This window comes from Oncorhynchus keta, unplaced genomic scaffold, assembly GCF_023373465.1.
Source record: "Oncorhynchus keta strain PuntledgeMale-10-30-2019 unplaced genomic scaffold, Oket_V2 Un_contig_3380_pilon_pilon, whole genome shotgun sequence".
Lineage (NCBI taxonomy): Eukaryota > Metazoa > Chordata > Actinopteri > Salmoniformes > Salmonidae > Oncorhynchus > Oncorhynchus keta.
Window position 1 is genome coordinate 27,486 of NW_026287224.1, and position 11,150 is coordinate 38,635.

An 11,150-nucleotide genomic window follows, 5' to 3' on the forward strand; every position below is an offset into this window, starting at 1 on the left:
CACAGAATAACACACAGAATAACACACAGAATAACACACATTAACACACAGAATAACACACATTAACACACAGAACAACACACATTAACACACAGAATAAGAGTACAGAATAACACAGAATAACACAGAATAACACACATTAACACACAGAATAACACAGAATAACACAGAATAACACACAGAATAACACACATTAACACACAGAATAACACACAGAATAACACACATTAACACACAGAATAACACACAGAATAAACACATTAACACACAGAATAACACACAGAATAACACACATTAACACACAGAATAACACACATTACCACACATTACCACACAGAATAACACACAATAACACACAGAATAACACACACACTGACGAGGGCATCACATCCACAATCTGGAATAACACACACACACACACACACACACACACACACACACACACACACACACACACACACACACACACACACACACACACACACACACACACACACACACACACACACTGATGAGGGCATCACATCCACGGCCTGTAACAAAAACCCAAAGAACACAGACGAAATGAGATGTACTCACAGCCTCCTGCAGGAGTTGTTCTAGACAGTAGATATGAGGTCTGTTCCCTCTCTCCCCCTCCACCACCACGCTGTAACTACAGAACAGAGGTCAGGGGTCAGGAGTTGTTCTAGACAGTAGATATGAGGTCTGTTCCCTCTCTCCCCCTCCACCACCACGCTGTAACTACAGAACAGAGGTCAGGGGTCAGGAGTTGTACTAGACAGTAGATATGAGGTCTGTTCCCTCTCTCCCCCTCCACCACCACACTGTAACTACAGAACAGAGGTCAGGGGTCAGGAGTTGTTCTAGACAGTAGATATGAGGTCTGTTCCTCTCTCCCCTCCACCACCACACTGTAACTACAGAACAGAGGTCAGGGGTCAGGAGTTGTACTAGACAGTAGATATGAGGTCTGTTCCTCTCTCCCCTCCACCACCACACTGTAACTACAGAACAGAGGTCAGGGGTCAGGAGTTGTACTAGACAGTAGATATGAGGTCTGTTCCCTCTCTCCCCCTCCACCACCACACTGTAACTACAGAACAGAGGTCAGGGGTCAGGAGTTGTACTAGACAGTAGATATGAGGTCTGTTCCCTCTCTCCCCCTCCACCACCACACTGTAACTACAGAACAGAGGTCAGGGGTCAGGAGTTGTTCTAGACAGTAGATATGAGGTCTGTTCCCTCTCTCCCCCTCCACCACCACACTGTAACTACAGAACAGAGGTCAGGGGTCAGGAGTTGTACTAGACAGTAGATATGAGGTCTGTTCCCTCTCTCCCCCTCCACCACCACACTGTAACTACAGAACAGAGGTCAGGGGTCAGGAGTTGTTCTAGACAGTAGATATGAGGTCTGTTCCCTCTCTCCCCCTCCACCACCACGCTGTAACTACAGAACAGAGGTCAGGGGTCAGGAGTTGTTCTAGACAGTAGATATGAGGTCTCTTCCCTCTCTCCCCCTCCACCACCACACTGTAACTACAGAACAGAGGTCAGGGGTCAGGAGTTGTTCTAGACAGTAGATATGAGGTCTGTTCCCTCTCTCCCCCTCCACCACCACACTGTAACTACAGAACAGAGGTCAGGGGTCAGGAGTTGTTCTAGACAGTAGATATGAGGTCTGTTCCCTCTCTCCCCCTCCACCACCACACTGTAACTACAGAACAGAGGTCAGGGGTCAGGAGTTGTTCTAGACAGTAGATATGAGGTCTGTTCCCTCTCTCCCCCTCCACCACCACGCTGTAACTACAGAACAGAGGTCAGGGGTCAGGAGTTGTTCTAGACAGTAGATATGAGGTCTGTTCCCTCTCTCCCCCTCCACCACCACACTGTAACTACAGAACAGAGGTCAGGGGTCAGGAGTTGTACTAGACAGTAGATATGAGGTCTGTTCCCTCTCTCCCCCTCCACCACCACGCTGTAACTACAGAACAGAGGTCAGGGGTCAGGAGTTGTTCTAGACAGTAGATATGAGGTCTGTTCCCTCTCTCCCCCTCCACCACCACGCTGTAACTACAGAACAGAGGTCAGGGGTCAGGAGTTGTTCTAGACAGTAGATATGAGGTCTGTTCCCTCTCTCCCCTCCACCACCACGCTGTAACTACAGAACAGAGGTCAGGGTCAGGAGTTGTTCTAGACAGTAGATATGAGGTCTGTTCCCTCTCTCCCCCTCCACCACCACGCTGTAACTACAGAACAGAGGTCAGGGGTCAGGAGTTGTTCTAGACAGTAGATATGAGGTCTGTTCCCTCTCTCCCCCTCCACCACCACGCTGTAACTACAGAACAGAGGTCAGGGGTCAGGAGTTGTTCTAGACAGTAGATATGAGGTCTGTTCCCTCTCTCCCCCTCCACCACCACACTGTAACTACAGAACAGAGGTCAGGGGTCAGGAGTTGTTCTAGACAGTAGATATGAGGTCTGTTCCCTCTCTCCCCCTCCACCACCACACTGTAACTACAGAACAGAGGTCAGGGGTCAGGAGTTGTTCTAGACAGTAGATATGAGGTCTGTTCCCTCTCTCCCCCTCCACCACTACACTGTAACTACAGAACAGAGGTCAGGGGTCAGGAGTTGTTCTAGACAGTAGATATGAGGTCTGTTCCCTCTCTCCCCTCCACCACCACACTGTAACTACAGAACAGAGGTCAGGGGTCAGGAGTTGTTCTAGACAGTAGATATGAGGTCTGTTCCCTCTCTCCACCACCACACTGTAACTACAGAACAGAGGTCAGGGTCAGGAGTGTATTTGCATTTGTATTTATTATGGATCCCCATTAGTTCATGCCAAGGCAGCAACTACTCTTCCTGGGGTTTATTATGGATCCCCATTAGTTCCTGTCAAGGCAGCAGCTACTCTTCCTGGGGTGTATTATGGATCCCCATTAGTTCCTGCCAAGGCAGCAGCTCCTCTTCCTGGGGTTTATTATGGATCCCTATTAGTTCCTGCCAAGGCAGCAGCTACTCTTCCTGGGGTTTATTATGGATCCCCATTAGTTCCTGCCAAGGCAACAGCTACTCTTCCTGGGGTGTATTATGGATCCCCATTAGTTCCTGCCAAGGCAGCAGCTACTCTTCCTGGGGTTTATTATGGATCCCCATTAGTTCCTACCAGGGCAGCAGCTACTCTTCCTGGGGTTTATTATGGATCCCCATTAGTTCCTGCCAAGGCAGCAGCTACTCTTCCTGGGGTTTATTATGGATCCCCATTAGTTCCTGCCAAGGCAGCAGCTACTCTTTGCCTGTTCAGGGGCAGAACGACAGATTTGTACCTTGTCAGCTCGGGGGTTTGAACTTGCAACCTTCCGGTTACTAGTCCAACGCTCTGACCACTAGGCTACGCTGCCGCCCCAAATTAACTATAAAGAAGGCACACCTGTTAATTTAAATGCATTCCAGGTGACTACGTCATGAAGCTGGTTGAGAGAATGCCAAGAGTGTGCAAAGCCGTCATCAAGGCAAAGGGTGGATACTTGAAGAATATAAAATATGAAATATATTTTAATTTGTTTAACACTCTTTTGGTTACTACATGATTCCATATGTGTTATTTCCTAGGTTTGATGTCTTCACTATTATTCTACAATGTAGACTATAGTAAAAAATAAAGAAAATTGAAATTGAATGAGTCGGTGTTCTAAAACGTTTGACCCGTAGTGGACATTATCAAGAATTTCACACATACTATCCAGATACTGACTGTCTGTAGCAGCTTCCCTCCAGAATGGGCTTTAGGTGAGGCAGATGAACCTGTAGCCATATTACTACAACAGTATTTAACATTATCCAGATACTGACTGTCTATAGCAGCTTCCCTCCAGAATGGGCTTTAGGTGAGGCAGATGAACCTGTAGACATGGGCTTTATTACCTGTGGCCTACAACAGTATTTAACATTATCCAGATACTGACTGTTAACACTTGGTGGTCTATAGCAGCTTCCCACCAGAATGGGCTTTAGGTGAGGCAGATGAACCTGTAGCCACATTACTTCAACAGTATTTAACATGAGATCCTCCCTAAACTTTACAGGAATGTGGTTCTGAATATAAACAGCAACACCTCCACCTTTGTCATTCCTGTCTTTTTTCTGTAGATGTTATAGCCATGTATTGCACGACTGCATCATCAAAGGTATTATCTAAGTGAGTTTCAGAGACAGTCAGAATATCAATGTTATCTGTTTACTAGCAAGTTATTGACTTCATGAACCTTAAGCGACATATGTTAACGTGGGCTATTTAAAATAAACACTTTTCTGTGACGCTTGATTGATGATTTTCATTGCTTTACTGAGAAGCTCAGCAGAAGTAGACATGCTCATGTTATTTATGTCAGTGCAGGGTGAGCTAGTGGACTTCCTACTAGGACACACCTACGTATCAGCGCTAACAGTATCACTGTGGCACAAAGGCACATGGATTACTGTCTACAATAGCAGTAGGATCAACAGAGGCATTCAGGGCAGTTTATCGGGACATAAATGAGGTAACTCATCTGGTGTCTACCCTGTGTGGTGCGTAGTGTGTGTACTCACATGTCCGGGGAATGTACCGTGTTGACGTGGCCAGCATACAGCAGCTGATCATCCATGGGGATCAGAACCCTCAGACCATCCTGAAGAGAGTCTTTATCCAACACACACTGGACCGGAGCTGGATCAATACAGCAATAAACCAATCAATATACCAATCAATATGCACCAATCAATATATCAATATACACCAATCAATATATCAATATACACCAATCAATATATCAATATACACCAATCAATATATCAATATGCACCAATCAATATATCAATATACACCAATCAATATATCAATATACACCAATCAATATATCAATATACACCAATCAATATATCAATATACACCAATCAATATATCAATATGCACCAATCAATATACACCAATCAATATACACCAATCAATATATCAATATACACCAATCAATATACACCAATCAATATATCAATATACACCAATCAATATATCAATATACACCAATCAATATATCAATCAGTATACACCAATCAATATATCAATCAATATACACCAATCAATATATCAATATACACCAATCAATATACCAATCAATATACACCAATCAATATACACCAATCAATATATCAATCAGTATACACCAATCAATATATCAATCAATATACACCAATCAATATATCAATATACACCAATCAATATAAACCAATCAATATATCAACACTAACACAGTGTATTTATTACATTACAGCCTTATTCTAAAATGTATGAAATATATTTTTTTTACCACATCAATCTACACACAATACCTCATAATGACATCACAATACCCCATAATGACATCACAATACCTCATAATGACATCACAATACCCCATAATGACATCACAATACCTCATAATGACATCACAATACCTCATAATGACATCACAATACCCCATAATGACATCACAATACCTCATAATGACATCACAATACCCCATAATGACCAAGCAAAAACCAGTTTTTATAAATAATATCACATTTACATAAGCATTCAGACCCTTTACTCAGTACTTTGTTGAAGCACCTTTGGCAGCGATTACAGCCTCATGTCTTCTTGGGTATGACGCTACAAGCTTGACACACCTGTATTTGGGGAGTTTCTCCCATTCTTCTCTGCAGATCCTCTCAAGCTCTGTCAGGTTGGATTGGGAACGTCGCTGCAAAGCTATTTTCAGGTCTCTAGAGATGTTTGATCGGGTTCAAGTCCGGGCTCTGGCTGGGCCACTCAAGGACATTCAAACACTTGTCCCGAAGCCACTCCTTCGTTGTCTTGGCTGTGTGCTTAGAGTCGTTGTCCTGTTAGAAGGTGAATCTTCGCCGCAGTCTGAGGTCCTGAGCGCTCTGGAGCACATTTTCATCAAGGATCTCTCTGTACTTTGCTCCATTAATCTTTCCCTCGATCCTGACTAGTCTCCCAGTCCCTGCTGCTGAAAAAATTCCAACAGCATGATGCTGCCACCACCATGCTTCACTGTAGGGATGGTGCCAGGTTTCCTCCAGACGTGATGCTGCCACCACCACACATCACTGTAGGGATGTTGCCAGGTTTCCTCCAGACGTGATGCTGCCACCACCACACATCACTGTAGGGATGGAGCCAGGTTTCCTCCAGACGTGATGCTGCCACCACCATGCTTCACTGTAGGGATGGAGCCAGGTTTCCTCCAGACGTGACGCTGCCACCACCATGCACACTGTAGGGATGGAGCCAGGTTTCCTCCAGACGTGATGCTGCCACCACCATGCATCACTGTAGGGATGGTGCCAGGTTTCTCCAGACGTGATGCTGCCACCACCACACATCACTGTAGGGATGGTGCCAGGTTTCTCCAGACGTGATGCTGCCACCACCATGCTTCACTGTAGGGACAGCCAGGTTTCCTCCAGACGTGACGCTGCCACCACCATGCTTCACTGTAGGGATGGAGCCAGGTTTCTCCAGACATGATGCTGCCACCACCCTGCTTCACCTTAGGGATGGAGCCAGGTTTCCTCCAGACGTGACGCTGCCACCACCATGCTTCACTGTAGGGATGGAGCCAGGTCCTCCTCCAGACGATGATGCTGCCACCACCATGCTTCACCTGTAGGGATGGTGCCAGGTTTCCTCCAGACGTGACGCTGCCACCACCATGCTTCACCGTAGGGATGGTGCCAGGTTTCCAGCCAGACGTGACGCTGCCACCACCATGCTTCACCGTAGGGATGGTGCCAGGTTTCCTCCAGACGTGATGCTGCCACCACCATGCTTCACTGTAGGGACCAGAGCCAGGTTTCCTCCAGACGTGATGCTGCCACCACCATGCTTCACTGTAGGGATGGAGCCAGGTTTCCTCCAGACATGATGCTGCCACCAGTCTGCTTCACCGTAGGGATGGTGCCAGGTTTCCTCCAGACGTGACGCTGCCACCACCATCTTCACTGTAGGGATGGAGCCAGGTTTCTCCAGACGTGATGCTGCCACCACCATGCTTCACTGTAGGGATGGTGCCAGGTTTCCTCCAGACGTGATGCTGCCACCACCATGCTTCACCTTAGGGATGGTGCCAGGTTTCTCCAGACGTGACGCTGCCACCACCATGCTTCACTGTAGGGATGGTGCCAGGTTTCTCCAGACGTGATGCTGCCACCACCATGCTTCACTGTAGGGATGGAGCCAGGTTTCCTCCAGACGTGATGCTGCCACCACCATGCTTCACTGTAGGGATGGAGCCAGGTTTCCTCCAGACGTGATGCTGCCACCACCATGCTTCACTGTAGGGATGGAGCCAGGTTTCCTCCAGACGTGATGCTTGGCGTTGAGGCCAAAGAGTCCTTTAGGATCCTTTTGGCCATCTCCAAGTGGCTGTCATGTGCCTTTTACTGAGGAGTGGCTTCCGTCTGGGCACTCTACCATAAAGGCCTGATTGGTGGAGTGCTGCAGAGATGGTTGTCCTTCTGGAAGATTCTCCCATCTCCACAGAGGAACTCTGGAGCTCTGTCAGAGTGACCATTGGGTTCTTGGTCTCCTCCCTGACCAAGGCCCTTCTCCCCTAGACATGTGTGTGCCTTTTCAAATCATGTCCAATTAATTGAATTTACCACTCAAGGAAACATCTCAAGGAAACATCTCAAGGAAACATCTCAAGGATGATCAATGGAAACAGGAAAAACCTGAGCTCAATTGAGTCTCATAGCAAAGGGTCTGAATAATTATGGAAACTAGGTAACTTAACAATTTATACACACCAACGTATCTACATAACAAGTCAACCAACCAGACGACAGGGTCCTCTCAGCCAGACTGATATCTACATAACCAGTTAACTAACCAGACGACAGGGTCCTCTCAGCCAGACTGATATATACATAACCAGTCAACCAACCAGACGACAGGGTCCTCTCAGCCAGACTGATATATACATAACCAGTCAACCAACCAGACGACAGGGTCCTCTCAGCCAGACTGATATCTACATAACCAGTCAACCAACCAGACGACAGGGTCCTCTCAGCCAGACTGATATATATCTACATAACCAGTCAACCAACCAGACGACAGGGTCCTCTCAGCCAGACTGATATACACACCAACGTATCTACATAACATAACCAGTCGACAGGGTCCTCTCAGCCAGACTGATATATATCTACATAACCAGTCAACCAACCAGACGACAGGGTCCTCTCAGCCAGACTGATATATACATAACCAGTCAACCAACCAGACGACAGGGTCCTCTCAGCCAGACTGATATCTACATAACCAGTTAACCAACCAGACGACAGGGTCCTCTCAGCCAGACTGATATATACACACCAACGTATCTACATAACCAGTCAACCAACCAGACGACAGGGTCCTCTCAGCCAGACTGATATATACATAACCAGTTAACCAACCAGACGACAGGGTCCTCTCAGCCAGACTGATATCTACATAACCAGTCAACCAACCAGACGACAGGGTCCTCTCAGCCAGACTGATATATACACACCAACGTATCTACATAACCAGTCAACCAACCAGACGACAGGGTCCTCTCAGCCAGACTGATATCTACATAACCAGTCAACCAACCAGACGACAGGGTCCTCTCAGCCAGACTGATATCTACATAACCAGTCAACCAACCAGACGACAGGGTCCTCTCAGCCAGACTGATATATACACACTCAGCCAGACTGATATCTACATAACCAGTCAACCAACCAGACGACAGGGTCCTCTCAGCCAGACTGATATCTACATAACCAGTCAACCAACCAGACGACAGGGTCCTCTCAGCCAGACTGATATCTACATAACCAGTCAACCAACCAGACGACAGGGTCCTCTCTGATAGCCAGACTGATATCTACATAACCAGTCAACCAACCAGACGACAGGGTCCTCTCAGCCAGACTGATATCTACATAACCAGTATCTACATAACCAGTCAACCAACCAGACGACAGGGTCCTCTCAGCCAGACTGATATACAGTTAACCACCCAGACTACATAACCAGTTAACCAACCAGACGACAGGGTCCTCTCAGCCAGACTGATATCTACATAACCAGTCAACCAACCAGACGACAGGGTCCTCTCAGCCAGACTGCTGTGTGACGGAGGAGGTCCGTCATCTTCAGAGATATCTAACCAGCAACCTGACTGGGTTCGAAGTCTTCATCAGCCTCCATACTCTTCATCAGCCTACTGACCGCTCCACGAGCCTAACCAGTTGACACACACACACACACACACACACACACACACACACACACACACACACACACACACACACACACACACACACACACACACACACACACACACACACACACACACACACCACACACACACACACACACACACACACACAGTTGTCATATCTGAGAGGCAGTTGTATGTCAACCAACCAACAATTTTATGAGGATGAACGTAGCAGTGCACAGACCTCTCGGGGTTTAGCCTTGGCTTTTGATTGGCTCTTGCGTGCAGGGCTGAGGGGAGGGGCTACCGGGCTCTCTGTGATTGGACTAGACAGAGAGGGCGGGGTCAGGGGAGAGTCCTTCAGCCTCTTCTTCTGTTTAACACACACACAGAAACAAGCAAGTTAGAACACACACACCATCACACCACACACACACACACCATCACACCACATACACACACACCATCACCACCACACACACACCATCACACCACACACTGATATATACACACACACACACCATCACACCACACACACACACACCATCACACCAGACACACACACACACACCATCACACCCACACACACACAGCCCATCACACCACACACACACACCATCACACCACACACACACACACCATCTACACCACACACACACACACCATCACACCACACACACTGATATATACACCATCACACCACATACACACACACCATCACACACACACACACCATCACACCCACACACACACACCATCACACCACATACACACAGCCCATCACACACAACACCACACACACACACACCACACACCACACACCATCACACCACACACACACACACCATCACACCACACACCAGACATCACACCAGTCACCACATACACACACACCATCACATCACACCTGATATCTACACACCAACCACCACAGCCACGCACACATACCATCATAAACACACTAGAAATATGGACAGACCCGAGAGGACAGACTGATATCCAAGAGAGACCAACCAGAGGACAGGCCGAGAGTTAACCAACCAGGACAGACAGAGAGTACAGACCACCAGAGGACAGGCCAGAGAGCACAGACCAGAGAGGACCGACCAGAGAGGACAGGCCAGAGAGCACAGACCAGAGAGCACAGACCAGAGAGGACCGACCAGAGAGGACAGGCCAGAGAGCACAGACCAGAGAGGACAGACCAGAGAGGACCGACCAGAGTCCTCTCAGCCAGGACCGAGCAGAGAGAGGACACTGAGACTAGTACACACACACACCACACACACACACACACACACACACACACACAGAGGTCATACAGACTGAGGAGAGAGGACAGACCAGAGAGGACAGACCAGAGAGGACAGATCATAAACAGAGAGGACAGACCAGAGAGCACCGAGAGGACAGAGAGGACAGACCAGAGAGCACAGACCAGAGAGGACAGACCAGAGAGGACAGACCAGAGAGGACAGACCCAGAGAGGACAGACCAGAGAGACAGGCCAGAGAGCCAGAGAGGACAGAGGACAGGCCAGAGAGACAGGCCAGAGAGGACAGACCAGAGAGGACCAACCAGAGAGGACAGACCAGAGAGGACAGACCAGAGAGGCCAGACCAGAGAGGCCAGAGAGGACAGGCCAGAGATGACAGGCCAGAGAGGACAGACCCGAAAGAGACCCGAGAGGACAGGCCGAGAAGACAGACCAGAGAGGACAGAACAGAGAGGACAGACCAGAGAGGACAGACCAGAGAGGACCGACCCGAAAGAGACCCGAGAGGACAGGCCGAGAGGACAGACCAGAGAGGACAGACCAGAGAGCAGAGACCAGAGAGCACAGACCAGAGAGCAGACCAGAGGAC

The 11,150-nt window shown here is 48.0% G+C and overlaps 2 long non-coding RNA genes across 6 annotated transcripts; one reads left to right on the top strand and one right to left on the bottom strand.

Moving 5' to 3' along the window:
* The first annotated feature begins 789 nt into the window (after window positions 1-789).
* LOC127923956 (uncharacterized) lies at window positions 790-2,866 on the top strand. Of its 2 annotated transcripts, XR_008116307.1 has the most exons (6): window positions 791-846; window positions 1,555-1,732; window positions 1,822-1,910; window positions 2,000-2,126; window positions 2,214-2,442; window positions 2,709-2,866. It is a non-coding gene; the product is annotated as an uncharacterized LOC127923956 (long non-coding RNA). The 2 variants fall into 2 exon arrangements; XR_008116306.1 differs by lacking the exon at window positions 1,822-1,910 and having other exon boundaries at window positions 790-846; window positions 1,555-1,681; window positions 1,949-2,126.
* On the bottom strand, window positions 1,381-9,218 carry LOC127923955 (uncharacterized). Of its 4 annotated transcripts, none has more exons than XR_008116305.1 (3): window positions 9,162-9,218; window positions 4,598-4,715; window positions 1,381-1,452 (listed from the first exon to the last, which is right to left on the bottom strand). It is a non-coding gene; the product is annotated as an uncharacterized LOC127923955 (long non-coding RNA). The 4 variants fall into 4 exon arrangements; XR_008116302.1 differs by lacking the exon at window positions 1,381-1,452 and adding an exon at window positions 1,737-1,808; XR_008116303.1 differs by lacking the exon at window positions 1,381-1,452 and adding an exon at window positions 2,004-2,075.
* Window positions 9,219-11,150: the final 1,932 nt, after the last annotated feature.